Genomic DNA, 20,685 nt, shown 5'->3' with positions numbered 1-20,685 from the left:
CGCTTACACTGCACTTCCTATATACCTTTTAAGCAAGATTGTATCTGTTATTCCCTATTTTCCCCACACAATCTCAAATATTCTAATCAATAGATTTTTTTCTAAATCTTTCATAAATCTATTCTAAACACAACCAATACTTTACATTTAATCTTTGTCTACATAGTAGACATATGATAGCATCTGAAGGGCTGTCACGTGGAAGAGGTAAAAGGGAACAAGCTTCTTTTCTCCTGCTCGGGACGGCAGGACTCGAAACCGTGGATCCAAGTTACGAGAAAGGAGATTCCGACTAACCTCAAGAAGAACTTTCTGACAGTAAGGGCTGTTCGACCTTGAAATGGTCTCCTTCGGGAGATGGGGAGCTCTCCTTCCTTGGAGGTCTTTAAGCAGAGGCTGAATTGCTATCTGTCCTGGATGTTTTAGCTGAGATTCCTGGATTTCAGGGGGTTGGACTAGATGACCTTGGGTGGTCCCTTCCAACTCCACCATTCTATGATTTTACACACTTTGGTCATGTTGCTTCTTCCTCGCCTTTTCTCTATCATTTCAATGTCTCTTTCCTGTACATACCTTCAGCTTCTCCTTTCAACTTTCGCCATCTCTGCTTACAAGGATATTTCGGACTGGGCTGGGTTGTGGTGCCAGGTTCCCCGAGCACCGCCGGGACCAGTAGAACCAGTGAGGCCCACTGGAATCCCAGCACTGGCTTCCAGCACGAGCTCAGGGTGGCGATCTCCTGGGAAGGGGCAACGTAGCTCAGTGGTTAGAGCACCTCCTTGGCAGGCAGAGGTTCCCAGGTTCCATCGTCCTCTGGCAGCATCTCTGGGGGGGGGGGGCTGGCAAGGTCCTGTGCCTGAACCCCTGGAGATTTGCGGCTGCCAATCAGTGCTTGTTGTTGTTGTTGAGTCATTTAGTCATGTCCACCTCTTTGTGACCCCACGGACCAGAGCACGCCAGGCACTCCTGTCTTCCACTGCCTCCTGCAGTTTAGTCAAATTCATGCTAGTAGCTTCGAGAACACTGTCCCACCATCTCGTCCTCTGTTGTCCCTTTCTCCTTGTGCCCTCCATCTTTCCCAACATCAGGGTCTTTTCCAGGGAGTCTTCTCTTCTCATGAGGTGGCCAAAGTATTGGTGTCTCAGCTTCACGATCTGTCCTTCCAGTGAGCACTCAGGGCTGATTTCCTTCAGAATGGATACGTTTGAACGTCTCGCAGTCCATGGGACTCTCAAGAGTCTCCTCCAGCACCATAATTCAAAAGCATCAATTCTTCAGCGATCAGCCTTCTTGATGGTCCAGCTCTCACTTCCATACATCACTGCTGGGTAAACCATGGCTTTAACTATACGGACCTTTGCCGGCAAGGTAAAGTCTCTGCTTTTTAAGATGCTGTCTAGGTTTGTCGCCAGTGAGTGCAGATTATGCTAATTTGGCCCCTGGGGTTCAGGATGAGGGCAAAATCTGACCCCACCCAAAAGTCAGTGAAGGGCGATGACTGCCCACTCATGTTTTCTTTACACCCAAGAGAAATGGGTGGGGTTTTTGGGTCCCCCTTTCGGTGGGGGCGTCTGGGCTCAGAGAGGCATGAGAAGGGGGCAATTGGGGGCTGTGTGCAGCTCTTCGACCGGCTGTGTGCAGCTCTGCTCAAAAAGAAGAAAACGGCATTCAGAAACACCAAATTTTGCCATCAATATATTTTTTTTTGTTCCAGTGCAAAGCATCTCCCGACCAAATGCAATCAATATTGCCTATTAAAAAAGGAGGTTTCTTAAGGGTTCTCCTTAGAAAAACAAGATTGCCTGCAGCTCTCCCCCCCCCCTCTCTTTCAATCTATTGCCAACATATTTAGGGGACTTAAAATTCATTTTTTTGAGCGCAGGGGGGCGGGGGAAATAACCCCCCTGTTGCTTTTGCTTCATTGCACCTTTTCCTATTTGCATGGAGGATAAAGCTTCTTGCATACCTTTGCATTCCTAATTTCTTAGGGGTTAGAGGTCTCTTACCCTCCCTCTTTTGTTGCAGCTTTTAAAAAAACAACACACACACACACACACACACACACACACACACACACACACACACACACTCTTAAGCCTCTCCCCTCCCTCCAGCAAAAGCAATCTCTTCCCTGCCCCCACCTGCAGAGCAGCAGGTCGCTTTATAAAGTACTGTACGGTATTACGAACCCCGTTTAATTGAAATGCGCCACACGCCACCAGCAGCTCCATTAGCAGAATTAATTTGAATAGATGGCACTGAACGCAAAATGCGAGGGGGGAGGGAGAGGAGAGCGGGGCAGGTAACGTCGGACAGGCACCCCCAAGACGCCATAGGGAGCCCCCCTAAAATGTTGGGGGGCTGTGTTTATAAATGTTAATTTGTCATATATAAAATCCTAATCTGCACGCTGCAGCGACCATGCAAAGAGGGGGGGGATAATTATTTTCCTCCAAATGAAATTTTAAAGGGGAGATGGAGAGAAGGCGTTGCTTTGAAAGGACAACTGTTGCAGAGGAGAAAGGAAGGAAGGAAGGAAAGAAAGAAAGAAAGGGAAAGAGGAGCGAGGGGAGGGGTGTAACATTCAGGGTGTTTTAAAACGCCCTTGGATTAGCTGGAATCACATCCTAATCCCAGCTGGATTTCAGCAAAACTGCAATCTTGGTGGGTTGTTTCGGGGGGGGGGGGAGAAATGTTTCTGCCCAGATGGTGCCCAATACAGCCGTCAGGATTAATGTTGCAGCGCTCCCCCCGCCCCTCCACAAACACACATCTATTTCACCCATAAATTAGTAGCCTTTTTTCGTGGCTGCATTTGCGCCTCTGGGCGTTGCCTCTCCTCTTCGTGCATCGTGACAAGTTGCATTTATTTCTGTTTTCAAATGCCCACATTCCTTGGTGGTTTTGTTTCGGGTGCTACCATTTGCACCCACAATTCCCCCACCCCCCTCAATTCTAAAGAACTGGGATGCCAGTTCCGCATTCCCAAAACCGCTTTGCATTTCGCCCCCCCCCCCCCCTCAGATTCCATCTCTGCATCCTGCAGGCTAAAACAGGTCTGGGGGAAAAACGAGAGGCGTTTCAGAAGCGGCTTGTGAGATGGGATGCAAGAATGCTGTGCTTAGAAGAAAAAAAGCATCCAAAAACGTAAGAATGAGAAAAGATCCTTTCTGGATCAGGCCCATTTTGTGCCAACCAAATACACACAGGATCCTTTGCACAAGAGCAACTCTCCAGCAACTGGCATTCAGAAGCATTGCTGCCCTCCAGCCGTGGAGGCAACAACCCTCTCCTCCTTCACGAATTCGTCAGATCCTCTTTTAAAGCCATCCAAATTGGTGGCCTCATGTGGGAGGGAGTTCCAGAGTTTAACTCTGTGCTGCGTGAAGAAGTAATTTCTTTTATCTGTCTTCAATCTTCCATTTCATCTTCCTTGGATGTCCACGGGTTCCTGCGTAGGAGAGAGGGAGAAAAACTTTTCTCTGGCCTCTTTCTCAATGCCAGGCGTAGTTTCATGAACTTCCATCGCATGCCTCTTCCTTGCCTTTTCTCTAATCTTTGTTGTTGTTTAGTCATGTCCGACTCTTCGTGACCCCCTGGACCAGAGCACACTCAGGCACTCCTGTCTTCCACTGCCTCCCGCAGTTTGGTCAAACTCATGCTGGTAGCTTTGAGGACACTGTCCCACCATCTCATCCTCTGTCGTCCCCTTCTCCTTGTGCCCTCCATCTTTCCCAGCATCAGGGTCTTTTCCAGGGAGTCTTCTCTTCTCATGAGGTGGCCAAAGTCTTGGAGCCTCAGCTTCAGGATCTGTCCTTCCAGTGAGCACTCAGGGCTGATTTTCTTCAGAATGGAGAGGTTTGATCTACTCTAAGAAGTCCCAAACGCTGCAACTGTTCTTCATAGAAGAGTTGCTTCCTTCACTGGATAATTTTGGCCACCCTTTTCTGAACCTTTCCCAGGTGAGGCGACCAGGAAACACACCGTCTTGTGGGTGCAGTTAAAAGTGTCCCCTGGGATCTGTGGCAGAAGGTCATCTCTGCCCCTTGTTCAGTCCTTGGTTAGATCACAGCCACAGATTATAATTGTTCTTGAAGGCTGAAATATTATATATACCCAGGATCAAGTGCCTTTGAACCCAAGGGGGGGGGGCTTCCTTCTGAGTCAAGGTTTGCGTTTTGAGGCTGTAATCCTAAAACACCTGGAAGTTGGTCCCCCCCAAACTATTGCCTGGGACCGCCCTGTTTCAGTATTTTAGAGAAACACTGACTTCAGGAAATAAGAGACCTGTGAGAAGAATAATGAAAAATGTGTCAGAATCACCCCTCTGCCACGTTCCTTGCTTGCTTACCTGTCAGGGTAGAAATAAATCAGATGTTGGCAGCAGCCTCTGGAGCAAATGTCATTTGATTATTTTTACATAGCTCAATTATTGCTAGCCAGGAAACGCCCAAGTATCATAAAGTCGTCAACCGACGTTGGCAATTAGCCTCCAGGGGCTTGTTTTGTGTGTGTGGTACACTGGATGCAAGTTCAACTCCTCTTTCAGGCAACTGCTATGCCTGACTCACATACATGTCTGGACAGGTGAGATGGCAAAAAGTTTGTGTGCAACTTTGGTGGAATTATTTGCAAGGCTGATCTATCCGAAAAGCCGGATAAGATCTTGGCGTTTTCAGCGAAGGAGGCAGGTCGATTTGCTGCTCAGCAAGTTCTCCTCTGGCTGGGGCTGAGGTGAACTGTAATCCAAAACTCCTTTGTTGTTTAGTCATTTAGTCGTGTCCGCCTCTTCATGACCCCCTGGACCAGAGCACACCAGGCACTCCTGTCTTCCACTGCCTCCCGCAGTTTGGTCAAACTCATGTTTGTAGCTTCGAGAACACTATCCAACCATCTCATCCTCTGTCGTCCCCTTCTCCTTGTGCCCTCCATCTTTCCCAACATCAGGGTCTTTCCCAAGGAGTCTTCTCTTCTCATGAGGTAGCCAAAGTATTGGAGCCTCAGCTTCAGGATCTGTCCTTCCAGTGAGCACTCAGGGCTGATTTCCTTCAGAATGGAGAGGTTTGATCTTCTTGCAGTCTGTGGGACTCTCAAGAGTCTCCTCCAGCACCATAATTCAAAAGCATCCATTCTTCGGCCATCGGCCTTCTTTATGGTCCAGCTTTTACTTCCATACATCACTACTGGTAAAACCATAGCTTTAACTATACGGACCTTTGTTGGCAAGGTGATGTCTCTGCTTTTTAAGATGCTGTCAAGGTTTGTCATTGCTTTTCTCCCAAGAAGCAGGCGTCTTTTAATTTTGTGGCTGCTGTCACCATCTGCAGTGATCATGGAGCCCAAGAAAGTAAAATCTCTCACTGCCTCCATTTCTTCCCCTTCTATTTGCCAGGAGGTGATGGGACCAAAACTCCTAGACGGCCACAATTAAATGAAATCGGTCTACACCACAGACCTAAGCCAGTTGAATGAGCACCATTCTGTCTCCTGGGGTGCCCTGGGAGTTGTAGTTCTGCAAAGAGGGAAATTCTCAGAGCCTTCATCAAACTGCAACTCCCAGGATGTTTTGTGGGGGAAACTGGAGCAAAACTTTGCGGTGCAGAAGGCCCCGAGTGAGCGTAAGTCGAAAATGTTTGACAGTGAACATCAAAGCTTTATGGCAGCTTCGCATGTCAGGAGCCTGAGAAATTTTGCACCTACATCAGCAGCTCTGGTGAGTATTTAATCTGAGGAATATGCAAGCCAGGTCTTGCCCGACTTGGCTGAAGGACGCTGAAATGTGCCAATCCCTTTCAGTGTGAAACCTGTCGAGAGAATCAATAATTTTCTCAGATGGAATTGCTCCCATTATGCTTTAAGACGGAAGCTTGTTGCCTTTTCTTGGCTGTTGCCAGAACGGAACTCGTGAGGCATATGTGGAAATAGCCTTTCAAATTCTCATCAGCAATGTTTGCATTTTCAGGGCAACAAACAGAAAACTTTCCGCAATGTGCTTGGCGCAATGGAACTGCTATTTCATAGTTGTGCTTTCATTTCCAAAATGTTTAAATCTTATTCAGTATTGAGAAAATGAAACTTAAGTGCTTGTCAGCTATCCTAGAACATTCCTAAAAGCTGAAATGTTTGAAGCCGGGAACAGGTTTATTTCTTAGGGAGCCTTTAGCAACTGGGTCTGCCTACATTTTTTTTCCTTTTTACCTTATAGCACTACCACTAAAATTCTGAGGCTCTTTGTAAAGTGGAAGCTGAAAATGCAAGGTCTCCCCCTGGAATATTCCTGAGAAATTTAGGTCCCTGCAGCCCTGGCTGGCTCAAGATATTTTGCCGTCAGAAGCAGCAGTGAACGGCACTACCACTGTACTTGCCCAGGATATGTGTAACCCTCCATTGCCATATGTTAAAAAATAAAGATTTGCTTTTCTGTTTTCTTGACTTACAGTTTGCATCACTTGCCAAACCCTTTCAAATGCTTAGTTTCCCCCCACTGGACATACAGTGGACGCTCGGGTTGCGAACGTGATCCGTGCGGGAAGCACGTTTGTAATCCACAGCGTTTGCAACCCACAGCGCCGTGTGTGCGCATACGCGGATTGTGATTCAGCGCTTCTGCGCATGCGCAAGGCACAATTTAGCACTTCTGTGCATGTGTGACTGCCAAAACCTGGAAGTAATCAATTCCAGTACTTCTGGGTTTCAGTGCGTCCGTGACCCGAAAAAACACAACCTGAAGCATCTGTAACCCGAGGTATGACTGCACTTGGAAAAGGCTGGGGTCCAGATCCCTTGAGAAGACATCTCACCCACCACTGCTGATTTTTCCCTATAGCGAAAAGCCACGGGGAATTCCTGGCATGCTCTACCAGATCATTTGGGGCAGAGTCACAACCCAGCAGGGGTCTGGATACTGCCGAGGAGTGTGCCACCAATGGCCACATACAGCGGCACCTTGGTTCTCAAACTTAATCCGTTCCAGAAATCCATTCCAAAACCAAAGCGTTCCAAAACCAAGGTGCACTTTCCCATAGAAAGGAATGCAAAATAGATTAATCCGTTCCAGACTTTTAAAACCAACCCCTAAAACAGCAATTGAATGTGAATTTTACTGTCTAACGAGGCCATTGATCCATAAAATGAAAGCAATCAACAATGTGCTGTACTATAAAATAAATAAGACAGTACTGTAGATGATAAAACTTAAAATTATTATTTTTTCCTTACCTGCACTGATGACAGTCATTGTTTGGATGGGGGGGCTTTTATCCATTTCCACAGTCACACAATCAATCAATCAATCAATCAATCAGTAGCTGAACTGGGCTCCACACAGTTATAAAAACAAATGAACCGAAAAAGCCTCAAAAACAAAAACGCAAAATAAACAGCAAAAACAAAAGTGCCAAACTTAATCCATTCTGGAAGTCCGTTTCACTTTGGAAATGTTCAAAAACCAAGGCGCAGCTTTTGATTGGGGCAGGCGCCCGGAAACAATAGCTGACAGCCGCATCGGACGTTCGGCTTCCGAAAAATGTTTGAAAACCGGAACACTTACTTCCAGGTTTTTGGCGTTTGAGAACCAAGGCACCACTTTATCCCAGAATCCCCTGCAATTGCCCTGGGCATCGGTGACAAGACAACCTGTGCGGGCAGGCAAGCGGATATGGAAAACTTTGAAAACCTCTGACACAGTATGATGTGGACCAATGTCTTTTTTAACACCAACCCTGCAGGGAGGACCTGGGCCTGAGAGAGAGGCAGGCCTCAAAAGCAGCTCCAGGCTTTGACAAATGACATTCCAGTCCTGCTCCTGCCATGCTCCTTTCCCGGGTAGGTTTGCTGCAGCAGAAGGTGGGCGTTGCAGTTTTGATTTGTTCTGGAAATGTCAGTTTCAAAGGAGGGGCTTTGCGTTGGAAGAATCTCCAGCTTCTTTTCCTCCCAGTTCTAGTAAACAAAGGGGGATTTCTTTTTTGCAAGCAGCTGGGGAAGGATCAGACCTTCCAGAGAAAGACGAAAAACTTGCACACTCCGTTGTTTGAGCTGGAGTAAGACAATTAAAAAGAGTTATACCCCTATGAAACAAAATAAAGCAAAGATACAGAGAATAAAGAAATACAGACACAGCAGGTTGAAAGCAGCATCAGGTTGGATATTATCACTGAAGTTGTTGTTCTAAAACATTACAGAAAATACCCATTTCCCCCCATAAACCTGTAGATTGGTTTATATGTATTCCTTTGTAATAAGCTAGCTTAATCATCATTTACTATAGACCAAATTTTCTCAGTCCATTCAGATATAGTAGAAGATAAACTCCCCAACCCCCCACATTTTTGACTATAATAATCTTATTTCTTGATCATTTTCCAGAATAACATCTTTTAGATAACCAAGCAGAAATACTTTAGGTTCCATATCAGAGATATTAGCCTGAACGGAGTGCTTCTATTTGAGAACAATTCCAGGAGATGTGTATGCAATCTGCCTTGTTTCATTCACTTTGCCAACATTTATCAAACCCTAACTTAGATATCAAGTTCAAGGCATTAAATACCATTCATGGAAGGCTTTCAAACAGTTCTGCTTTAGGTCTGCTGCAATTATATCAAATTCTCATGCATGTATGATCCAAGATTACAAAATCTTGTGATAATGCCTTTATCCAAACGGGAAATAAATAGAATTTCCCATTTGTTCTCTTTCCTGACTTCCCCACATATATTTGAATCAGAGAGGAGGTTGCAGTGCTGATTTGAAAATACTGGAAGAGCAGAGATCTCCTTCCTCCCATGTGCTTGTTGTGGGATTTCCTAGAGTGGACATGCAGGGGGATGTTTGGTCCAGCTAGTCAAAAACTTCCTGTTTCCTCCTGGCTTGGAGCACCCTTCCCCTTGCATGTGACCAGAGGTGGGTGTGACCTTACCTGTCCAGGTAACAAAAGGACAAGACACACTGCACACTCTCTCTCTTTTGACTTCCTCCGTCGTTGGAGCAGCTTTTTAGCTAGAGATGCTCTGTTGGCTTCCAGAGGACACTGGGATTATCCCCATATGGGATAGATCCACATGTATATACTTTGTAACTAAGTCTGCCTTCAGGGAACCAACTGTGAACTGATGATGTGAGTAAACTTCTTTTATATACTTTACACAAGATTGTGGCATGTTCATTCTTTCAAGAGGGATATAAGGGGACTTGCCAGGAATGTAATATTGAGAGGCTTACACAAGCCTGCAACCAGCTATCTGCTGTGTGTTTAACAGGGGAATGTGAAACTCTGCTAAGTGAAGGAACTTGCTAGCGCAAATTAGGAAGGATATTAATAAACAATATATCCTCTCCTGCCTCCCTGAACATTCCTACACTTGTGACCTCCTCAATTGATGGAAGAGAAGATTTGGAGTGACCTACAAGCCACTCTGATGCGGTCCCTATCCAGCCCTGCTTGGGACCCTCCCCAAGGCACACCCCTTCTCCTTAAGCCCCTCCTGCTCCCCACCCAGCCGGCCTAGAGTACATCCTCACAATGCAACCCTGCCTCTTGCTTACCCGAATGGGAGGACAGAGAGATTAATAATAATAATAAATAAATTTTTATTTATACCCCACCCTTCCCGGTTCAAAAACCAGGCTCAGGGCAGCTAGCAACAAATTTAAGACATTTAATTATAAAAGCAGCATAAAATACAGTATAAAAACATGAATAACAATAAAATTCAAAATCAATTTAGGGGAAATAAGCATTAGATAATCCCCAGGGCTAGCTGGCTGAACTGGTCCTACTTGGGCAAGCGAGGAAACCAGGGGAGAATTAGCTGTGGGGTCTCATAGAAGGGGAGGGGGAAGGAAGGGAAGGGAAATAAAAGAACAGGCTGAATTCAAATTAAAGGCCAGGCGGAATAGCTCTGTCTTACAGGCCTGACGGAAGGAGGTTAAATCCTGCAGGGCCCTGGTCTCCTGGGACAGAGCATTCCATCAGCTCGGAGGCATCACTGAGAAGGCCCTGGCCCTGGTGGAGGATAGTCTGACTTCCTTGGGGCCCAGGACCTCTAAACTGTGGTTGGGGTGGGGGTGCCCGTTTAGAAACCACTGACTTTTGCATGGCTGGAATGCCGCCCACCTCTTTGCCCACCTGTTAGCCCACGATGAGAGGGGATGCAGCCCCCAGGGCTGATAAAATCCCCCCATCCCACCCTGGGTTTAAGGGCGCTCTTTGTTTTCCTAGCACGGAAGCATTTTGTGCAAAAAGAGAGAGGATATCGTGGAGCTGGAGAAGGTTCAGAAAAGGGCAGCCCAAATGATCAATGGGGTGGAGACACTCCCTTGTGGAGGAAGGTTGTAGCATTTGGGACGTAGAGAAAAGCCTAGGAAGAGGTGGCATGATAGAAATTTATGAAATCATGCCTGGCTTGGGAAAAGTGGACAGAGAAATGTTTTTCTCCCTCTCTGACGACACGAGCACTTTGGGATGAAGCCGAATGTCAGTCCTTGCGGCTAGGAGCCATAGACAGCCTCCGTGAATTCCTCTCATCCTCTTTTAAAACATCCAGGTTGGTGGGTATCACTGCCTCCTGTGGAAGTGAGTTCCATAGATTAACCATGTGCTGCCTGGAGAAGGACTTCCCTCTGTCCTGACTCTTCCATTCACTGGCTGCCCAGTAGTTCTAGTGTTTGTAGAGAGGAAGAAACAGTTCCCTATATGCATTTTCTCCCCGTCACGAATCATTTTATACACTGCTTTCATGCCGCCTCTTATTCGCCTGTTCTCTAAGCTAAAAAGTCCCATTCCTTATAGGAAAGGCAGAGAGAGAGAGAGATCCAGAGGCATAGATTCCTTGAGATCCCAGGGTTGCAGCTGGGTGCCCCCTCAATCCCTTTTACTACTGCAGTCACACAGTTCATGGCAGAGAGGGGCTTTGAACCCAGGTCTCCCAGGTCATAGACCAGCACTCTAACCACTGCACCACCACTGACCGTATTTGACGTGGCATGTCTGAGCAGCGAGGAGAGCTTACCAGTATCTCACAAAGACGTATAAGTCAGAGTTGTCTTACACCGCAGATCAGCTTGCTTCATTTATAAGAAGAAAAGGCTCCGGAGGGAACCCTACACAAATCCAGAGTAGAGTCCCTAAGATGGTTGGGTGGACCCTTGTATGCCTCCTTCCAGCAACTCCAGCAACTGGTGCCCAACATCTTGCCCTGCTTTCCTTTGGACCCCATTGGAGAGGCTGAGAGTGGGGTCTTGTCATCTGGGCAGCCCAGGACCTGCAGACAAACGGCCCAGGCCTGTGCTCCAGGGAGGTCGTGGGTGGCACTGTGGTCTAAACCACTGAGCCTCTTGGGCTTGCCGATCAGAAGGTCGGTGGTTCGAATCCCCGCAATGACGGGGTGAGCTCCCATTACTCTGTCTCAGCTTCTGCCAACCCAGCAGTTCGAAAGCACATCAAATTGCAAGTAGAGAAATAGGTACTGCTTAAAGATACAATCTTGCTTAAAATGTATATAGGAAGTGCAGTGTAAGTGATGGAAGTCAGTCAATGAAATTTTATTATTATTTTCATATTCATATTGAGATATTTGTAGAATAACCTTGGAAGAAATTCTTCCAATTTTTCTTCTTTTTTCCTCTTTATTTTTTTCTTCTCTTTTCTTCTCTTTTCTTCTTTTTCTCTTTTGTTCCTTTTTCATATATATGTGCTTATTTGAAATATATATATGTATTTGCAATATTTTGCTTATATTTTGTAACAATTAAGTTAATTATTTTTTTTTTAAAGGTACACTGTGGCAGGAAGGTAAACGATGTTTCCGTGCCCTCTGGTTTCCGTCACAGTGTCCCGTTGCGCCGGAAGCAGTATAGTCCTGCTGGCCACATGACCCGGACAGCTGTCTGTGGACAAACGCCGGCTCCCTCGGCCTGAAAGTGAGATGTGCGCCACAACCCCAGAGTCACCTTTGACTGGACTTAACCGCCCAGGGGTCCTTTACCTTTTACTCCATTGTCTCTTGAGACAGGCAGATGCCGACAACAACACAATTCCACAGTCAAGATTTAGTTAACTGGCATAGCCTTGGCATGATGATTTTTACCAGTGGCACTCCAGTGGCGACCAGAACAATGCTTGGAGGATTTACCCTGGCAGGGAGCGGTCATGATCAACAATGTTGGAAGCTGCCTTGTGCCCGTTTGAGGCCACCGGTCCCTTTCTAGCTTAGCACTGTGCAGTCGGCTCAGAAGCATCTCTCCAGGAGCTGCGGCAGTCAGAGACATCTTCCCAGCTGTGGGACCTCAGATCTGTAGATGGCAGGACTGAACCTGGGGCCTTTTTCACTCCGAGAAGGTGTCCTGACCCCAAGCTTTGGAGAATTTAGTTGAAAGTAAAAGAAACGAGCTCTACATTTCTGTTTGGGACTCTCCCCCCGCCCCCGCCCTGCTTTTGGCACAATTTTAAGCCTTGCTTGTTTACCCCTCCAGATATGTTAATTAAAGTCTGTGATCTCGTGCCATATCAGAAGATACAAAAACGAGTGTTTTAGCCTTATTGCAGCATTAATTAAAAAATGTGAGATTGAAATCATCGTTTCGAAGCGTGTTCTTCCACCCCCCCCCCACTACCTTGATTCTCAGAATCAAAGAGGGTCACGGGCATTTTCTGTGTGGGCGTTGCGGTCGTTTTTCTTTAATGCTTCTTTCTCGAAGCTGGCGGAAACCTGCCAAGAAAGACTGGCAGGTGGAAAGAGGGAAGGTCAGCCATTGTGGAGTCTGGGGTCCCAAGTGAAGGCGCAGAAAAAAATTGTGGAGCCCAAAAGTTCTTCTCGTTCACTGGAGGAGTTTGGGAAAGGACTAAGTCGGTCCCAAGCAGAGAAAATTGCAAGAAGCCTGGAAGGTGCAGGATGAGGAGGGCTCTGAAATTAGGCAGGAAGAACCAGGTGCAGAAATATTAAGATGGGGGATCCCTGGCTTACTAGCAGTACATGTGAAAAGGATCTAGGGGGATCTCTGTGGACCACAAGCTTAACATGAGTCAACAGTGTGGTGCAGCAGCAGGAAAAGCTAATGCAATTCTAGGCTGCCTCAACAGGAGTCGAGTGTCCAGATCAAGGGAATTATTAGTCCTGCTCTATCCTGCCAACGCAGGTGGCACTGTGGGTAAAAGCCTCAGCACCTAGGGCTTGCCGATCGAAAGGTCGGCGGTTCGAATCCCCGCGGTGGGGTGCGCTCCCGTTGTTCGGTCCCAGCGCCTGCCAACCTAGCAGTTCGAAAGCACCCCCGGGTGCAAGTAGATAAATAGGGACCGCTTACTAGCGGGAAGGTAAACGGCGTTTCCGTGTGCGGCTCCGGCTCGCCAGAGCAGCGATGTCACGCTGGCCACGTGACCCGGAAGTGTCTCCGGACAGCGCTGGCCCCCGGCCTCTTGAGTGAGATGGGCGCACAACCCTAGAGTCTGGCAAGACTGGCCCGTACGGGCAGGGGTACCTATACCTTTACCTTTATCCTGCCAACCTAGCAGTTCGAAAGCACGTCAAAGTGCAAGTAGATAAATAGGTACCACTCTGGCGGGAAGGTAAATGGCATTTCCCTGCGCTGCTCTGGTTCGCCAGAAGCGGCTTAGTCCTGCTGGCCACATGACCCGGAAGCTGGACGCCGGCTCCCTCGGCCAATAAAGCGAGATGAGCGCCGCAACCCTAGAGTCGGTCACGACTGGACCTAATGGTCAGGGGTCCCTTTACCTTTACCTTATTCTGCCTTGGTCAGACCACACCTGGAGTCCTGTGTCCAGTTCTGGGCTCCACAATTTAAGAAAGATATTGGCAATCTGGAACGTGGGCAGAGGAGGGGCAACCAAGATGATCAAGGGTCTGGATACCGAGCTGTATGAGGAACGGTTGAAGGAGCTGGGTGTGTTTAGTGAGGAAAAGAGGAGACTGAGAGGAGATCTGATTGTTAGGATATAGTTCCACCTTTAGAACAGGCATGTGGAGTTGTTGTATGTCACATGTCTGTTTCCTTCCAGCACAGTCTGCTGGGGACTTCCGTTGTGTATAGCTTTTGCCTATGCTGCTGTTTGCTTGGACACGAAGGGAAGCAGACATGTTTTTCTTTTGTCCTGATGCTGAATAAATGCTTGTAAATATGCTTACATATGCCTCTGTCCGCAACTTCTGTTGCAAAGAGTTCTTATCTCTGCTGGCTTGCGTGCTCAGTCCCTAAAGGTCTCTGAGGCTTGAGTCGCAGTTTTGATGCTGTTCTGAGAACCGGAGTTTGCCTGACTGCCGGCCGGAGGGCTGGAGCCAGCTGGGGGCCTGCCAATTGCCCCCGTCTCCCCGGACGCAACCCAACACTGATGGCCATCCTCTCTATTACATGGAAGAGGGAACAAGCTTCTTTTCTCCTGCTCTGGAGGGTAGGATTCGAACCCATGGCGTCAAGCTACAAGAAAGGAGATTCCGAATCAACACCAGGAAGAACTTTCTGACAGTAAGAGCTGTTGGACAGTGGAACGGCCTCCCACAGAAGGTGGTAGACTCTCCTTCCTTGGAGGTTCTTAAGCAAAGGTTGGATGGCCATCTGTCTTGCATGCTTTAGCTGAGATTCCTGCATTGCAGGGGGGTTGGACTAGATGATCCTGGGGGTCCCTTCAAACTCTACTGTTTTGTGATTCTATGAAGATACCAGTTGCTTTAAAACCACAGGAGGAGAGGGGGCTCTTGCTCCCGAGTCCTCCTTGTGGGATCCCCATAAGAGCATCCTGCTGGATCAGGCCAGTGGCTCCCCTACTCCAGCATCCCCTTATTCCAGAGGTGGACCAGATGCCTGTGCGAAACCCGCAAGCAAGATCTGGGTGCGAGGCCCCTCTTCCCTCCTGCGGTTTCCACCCACTGGGATTCAGAAGCCCTGCTGCCTCCAACTGCGGGGGCAAAGCGTAACCACCATGTCTAGTCGCCATCGATAGCCCTCTTCTCCTCCACCAATTTGTCTAATCTTCTTTGAAAGCCACCCAGGTCAGTGACCATCCTTGTGGCAGGGAGTTCCACAGTTTAACTCTGTGCTGCATGAAGAAGGGCTTCCTTGTCTCTGTCCTGAACTCTTCCAACATTCAGCTTTGTTGGGTTTCCATGAGTTAGGAGATGACCCACTTTCTCCTTGCCATGCGTGATTCCGCACGCTTCCATCGCGCCAACTCTTGGTCTCTGCGCCAAAGAGTCTTTTCCACCTCAGGGAGTCCCTCTCCTGCCTCTTCTTTTCCAGGCTGGTTGGAGAGGCCGCCTGCTTCGCATGTGGCTTATAGACTAGCAGGGAGCAGAGCTCCTTTGTGTCCATCTGTTGCCAGCCTTGCTTAGTAACAGCGAGAAGGTGCCGCGATGCACGTCCCACTGCAGAGGCGAGCGGCCTCAGTGCAGCTGCCGGTCAGATTTCGGTGGCCCATTTCCCCTCCTCCTCCTCCTCCTCCTCCTCCTTCCTGAAAGGGCTGTCCACGATGTGTGGATGATGGTGGCAAGAGTGCCTTTATTTCGCTCCTTTATTTTTGCTTTGCAAGGGACCAGTTCTCACATGCTCGCTTGCTTGGAAGCAAACAGGAGCTCTCCAGGGTCCAAGAAAAGAGAGAGAGAGAAAGCCCTCACCTCATTTCCCTCCTCCTTTTACCTGCAGATCCCCTGAGGGAATGGACCTGCTACCTTCTGCATGCAAATAATAATAATAATAATAATAATAATAATAATTATTATTATTATTATTATTATTATTATTATTATTATTATTATTTATTATTTATACCCCACCCATCTGGCTGGGCTTCCCCAGCCACTCTGGGCGGCTTCCAACAAAATATTAAAATACAGTAATACATCAAACATTGAAAGCTTCCTTAAACAGGGCTGTCTTCAGATGTCTTCTAAAAGTCTGGTAGTAGTTGTTCTCTTTGACATCTGGTGGGAGGGCATTCCACAGGGCAGGCACCACCACCAAGAAGGCCCTCTGCCTGGTTCCCTGTAACTTGGCTTCTCGCAATGAGGGAACCGCCAGAAGGCCCTCAGAGCTGGTCCTCAGTGTCCGGGCTGAACGATGGGGGTGGAGATGCTCCTTCAGGTATACTGGACTGAGGCAGTTTAGGGCTTTCAAGGTCAGCACCAACACTTTGAATTGTGCTCAGAAACATACTGGAAGCTAATGTAGGTCTTTCAAGTTATGTGGTCTCGGCGGCCGCTCCCAGTCACCAGTCTAGCTGCCGCATTCTGGATTAGTTGTAGTTTCCGGGTCACTTTCAAAGGTAGCCCCAAGGTAGTCCAAGCGGGAGATAACTAGAGCATGCACCACTCTGGCGAGACAGTCTGTGGGCAGGGAGGGTCTCATCCTGCATACCAGATGGAGCTGGTAGACAGCTGCCCTGGACACAGAATTGACCTGCGCCTCCATGGCAAAGCAGGCTTCGAGCCACACCTGAGGCTGGTTCGCAGATGATGTTCTTCATGCAGTGCACCGTTTACCTGTGGAACTCTCTCCCACAGCAGGCAGTGACGGCCACCAAGTTGGAAGGCTTCAGAAGAGGGCCAGGCAGATGTATGGAGGAGGCTATGAATTGCTACCAACTGTAATTTCTATGGTCTGCCTCTGCGGCTAGAATGCCAGTGGCTGGAAGCTACAGGAGGGGAGAACGTTGTTGTGTTCGAATCCTGCTTGTGGGTCTCCCGCTGGGGCATCTGGTCGGCCACTGTGAGAACAGGATTCTGGACAAGAAGGGCCATTGGCCTGATCCGGCAAGCATATCTTGTGTTCTTGTGTCAGGCCTGCATCACGGAGTGAAAATGTCCACACACTATCAGTCCTCACAACCTCACAGAGAGAACGTCTTCCACCTCATCCCCCAACCCTGTCTAGGTGGAGGTAATAATAATAATAATAATAATAATAATAATAATTTATTTATATCCTGCCCTCCCCAGCTGAAGCCGGGCTCAGAGCGGCTTACAACAATAAAAGTACAACAACATTCTCAAATCAATTCATTCTAAAATCAATTCAAAATCAAATTCATGACAACTATTAGGCTAGAGATTCTGTGGGCCAGGATCTCCAAGATGTTTTTATTTGCGGAACATAAGGTCCTCCGTGGGACATACCAGGAGAGGCGGTCCCGTAGGTACGAGGATCCTAGGCCGTATAGGGCTTTAAAGGTTTAAAGATGGCTTCTCCACTGTTGTATTTTGAATCCTGCCCTTCCTCCAAGGTGTGGGAATATTTTGCCCGACGTGGGAATTGAACCCACAAAGCTGAGTCTTCTGCTGATCCTCGAGCCAGTCGTAACGGGCTGCAAAGGCGGAAGCCAGAGAGCCACACTTCCCCCTGGGGCTGGCTGCTAGGCAGAGCTGCCTTGGACAGGGTTGGAAAATCATAGAATAACAGTAAGGGACCCCCAGAACTCATCCACCCCAACCCCTTGTGCTTCAGGAATCGCATCCATGACCCTCTGGCCAGCTCAGAGCGCTGCTTTCCTTAGAGAAGGACAGTCTCTCATGCAGGGCCACCAGACTGTATTGTACTGTAGATGCAGGTGGGGATGGGTTTTTTAACTTGGGAACACCTGCATTTTCTCAGTGTGCTCTCCCACTGAGAGACATCGTCCCCTACAACTGACTGCAATGCATGCTGACCAGACTATCAATTTTCCTTCTGCAGTTGTCAATAGAGGCACTGTGATGATGGAGGGAGCAGCCACCGCTCAGAGTGGTTTGTATGTGTGCATTGCATGGATGTGAGCAGAAATCAGGCGCTGGAATCGGGGCCTCCCAGGGCATGCTGCCCTCCCTGCGAGGCCACCCCAACCCCAGCCCCCTAGGACCAACCAGAACCTCTGGGCAGCTTCCACCTCCTCTACCTACCTCTCTTTCAAATCAGAACCAGTGAAGGTCCTGTGAGTGTGTCTGGAAGCGGTTGGAGGATGGATGGCGGCTAACAGATTGAGGTTGAATCCTGACAAGACAGAAGTAGTGTTTTGGGGGGACGGGGGCAGGCAGGTGTGGGGGACTCCCTGGGGTAACTGTGCCCCTGAAGGACCAGGTGCGCAGCCTGGGAGTCATTTTGGACCCACAGCTGTCCATGGAGGGGCAGGTCAATTCTGTGTCCAGGGCAGCTGTTTACCAGCTCCATCTGGTGCGCAGGATGAGACCCTCCCTGCCCGCAGACTGTCTCACCAGAGTGGTGCATGCTCTGGTTATCTCCCGCATGGACTACTGCGATGCACTGTATGTGGGGCTAACTTTGAAGGTGACCCGGAAACTACAACTCATACAGAATGCGGCAGCTAGACTGGTGACTGGGAATGGCTGCCGAGACCACATAACACCAGTCCTTAAAGACCTACATTGGCTCCCAGTACGTATCCGAGCACAATTCAAAGTGTTGGTGCTGACCTTTAAAGCCCTAAACGGCCTCGGTCCTGTATACCTGAAAGAGCGTCTCCACCCCCATCGTTCAGCCCAGACACTGAGATCCTGCGCCGAGGGCCTTCTGGTGGTTCCCTCACTGCGAGAAGCCAAGTTACAGGGAACCAGGCAGAGGGCCTTCTTGGTGACGTCACCCGCCCTGTGGAACGCCATCCCACCAGATGTCAAAGAGAAAAACAACTACCAGACTTTTAGAAGACATCTGAGGGCAGCCTTGTTTAGGGAAGCTTTTAATGTTTAATAAAGGTAAAGGTACCCCTGCCCGTACGGGCCAGTCGTGTCCGACTCTGGGGTTGTGCGCCCATCTCACTTAAGAGGCCAGGGGCCAGCGCTGTCTGGAGACACTTCCGGCTCACGTGGCCAGCGTGACGAAGCTGCTCTGGCGAGCCAGCACCAGCGCAGCACACAGAAATGCCGTTTACCTTCCCGCTATAAATCGGTACCTATTTATCTACTTGCACTTAAGGGTGCTTTTGAACTGCTAGGTGGGCAGGAGCTGGGACCGAAAGACGGGAGCTCACCCCGCCGCAGGGATTCGAACCGCCGACCATGCGATCGGCAAGCCCTAGGCACTGAAGTTTTACCCACAGCGCCACCCGCGTCCCAATGTTTAATAGGTTATTGTATTTTAGTGTTCTGTTGGAAGGAAGGGAGGAAGGGGATAAGGGGGAAAAGATTACAGGAGGGAAAAGTTGGGGTTGAAACCGCACAAACAAACCCATCCAGGTTTATGAATGCTTTTAAATTTCGTCCTCTCAGTTAATATCCATTTTTCACGCACAGGAGTCTTCAAAAGCAGCCGCCTCCGTCCAAAGAGCAGCAATTGTGCTTGTTGCGACAACCCCTGAGACAACCTCACAATCAATAGTGCAAATATTAAAAACCATAAATCCGGTCAACCTTTGACATGAGGACAGGGGCAGCTTGCAGCTTTGCGTGGCCCGATGGCGGTGGGGCAATTTTCCACCCAGGGAGTGACTGGCGAGGGGGTTCGCCGTGACCTCTGATTAAAGGGGAAATAATATGTTAGTGGTTGAGCAGACAAAATGGTGGCTTTTATTAAAATGAAAATGTATTTATATTTCCTTTACAGGAAAGCTTGAAGTGGCTAACAACATAGTATTTCTATTATTATTTCTATTCTAACAGCAGAACAACAACAACAACAATAATGCTATTTGTTATGTACTGAAGTTCGCACCCTGGGCCAGCAGGGGGATACTGTAGATAGTTATGCAAATGAAGGATCGAAAATGACGTTCAGTGATTGGATAGTTTGTATGCAAATGAAGGATCGAAAGTGACGTTCAGTGATTGGATAGTTTTAGAAAGTTGTTACAGTAACAAGGTACTGGAGCTCTATATAAGCAGGCTGACTGAGCTCCTCAGTTCAGTTCTGTTCCGGCCTCTGAATAAAGAGCTGTTTGAAGAATCGCTGTGTCGTCTGATATGTTCACCCACAACTGAACACTATTAACATTTAATAATTCAGCCAGCTAGCCCTGGGGATTATCTAATGCTTATTTCCCCTAAATTGATTTTTTAATTTTATTTTTATTCATGTTTTTATACTGTATTTTATGCTGCTTTTATAATTAAGTGTTTTAAATTTGTTGTTAACTGCCCTGAGCTCGGGGTATAAATTAAAATTTATTATTATTATTATTAATGCAAAACTATAGGAACAGAAGTCCATTGGGACTTTAAAAAAGCATAGCCATTCTGTCCAGTAGCCATCAATAGCCCTCTCCTTCTCCATGAATATGTCAGATCCTCTTTTAAGGCCATCACCGCTCCATGTGGGAGGGAGTTCCGCAGTTTGCGTTGCATAAAGAAGGATTTTCTTTTCTCTGTCCTGAGTCTTCCAAAGGGGCGCCTGGCTGGTGGAAGCTGGAGTCTAAAGCTTCTGGAGGCTCCCCAGGTTGGGAAAGGCGGATGTAAACTGACTACTGGCTGCATAAAAGAAAGGACCTCTTCATGCGGCACATTGTTAGACTATGGAACTCCCTCCCACAGGAAGCAGGTGTGGTCTAAAAGTTGGATGGTTTTAAAAGAGGATGAAATATACTCGGAGTCGAGTGTGGATTTCATGCTCTTTATTCAGCTCAGAGTAGTGAGGAATGGAAGTTCCCCCGAAACGTCTGCTTTATATAAATTATTTACACAATGGGCCCCATGTGATTGGCTAATTTGGGGATTCACCTGTAGGCCAATCAGGTTGTGGATTCACTTCCACCTGGAGCTG

At 48.0% G+C, this 20,685-nt stretch overlaps 1 long non-coding RNA gene across 1 annotated transcript; it reads left to right on the top strand.

Annotated features, from left to right (window-relative positions):
- The first annotated feature begins 7,255 nt into the window (after positions 1-7,255).
- Positions 7,256-12,571, top strand: LOC114584496 (uncharacterized). Its single transcript, XR_013390613.1, has 2 exons — positions 7,256-7,824; positions 11,774-12,571. It is a non-coding gene; the product is annotated as an uncharacterized LOC114584496 (long non-coding RNA).
- Positions 12,572-20,685: the final 8,114 nt, after the last annotated feature.

Source organism: Podarcis muralis, chromosome 14, assembly GCF_964188315.1.
Source record: "Podarcis muralis chromosome 14, rPodMur119.hap1.1, whole genome shotgun sequence".
NCBI lineage: Eukaryota > Metazoa > Chordata > Lepidosauria > Squamata > Lacertidae > Podarcis > Podarcis muralis.
Note: the sequence above shows the minus strand (reverse complement) of the source record. Positions and strands in the feature narration are given on the sequence as shown.